Raw genomic sequence first — 258 nt, 5'->3', positions numbered from 1 at the left:
CGCTCTCCCTCCCCCTCCCCTACACTCCACCTACTCCTCCTTCCTCCCCCTCTCCCACCTTTACCCTCCACCCCCCACATTTACCCCCCTCCCTTCCTCTCCCCTCCCCTCCCCTTCCTCCCCCCCCCCCACACACGGTGACATTCAAACTTCCCTCTCAGTGCTGAAGTTATTGCTGCCGCCGTCGAAACGCAAACTTTCTTCCTTTCGCTGTCAGTCGTCTCGCGCCATTCCTCCGCCCGCTCTCACGTCGCCAGG

Source organism: Penaeus monodon, chromosome 24 (genome assembly GCF_015228065.2).
Source record: "Penaeus monodon isolate SGIC_2016 chromosome 24, NSTDA_Pmon_1, whole genome shotgun sequence".
In the NCBI taxonomy this organism is placed as follows: domain Eukaryota; kingdom Metazoa; phylum Arthropoda; class Malacostraca; order Decapoda; family Penaeidae; genus Penaeus; species Penaeus monodon.
Note: the sequence above shows the minus strand (reverse complement) of the source record.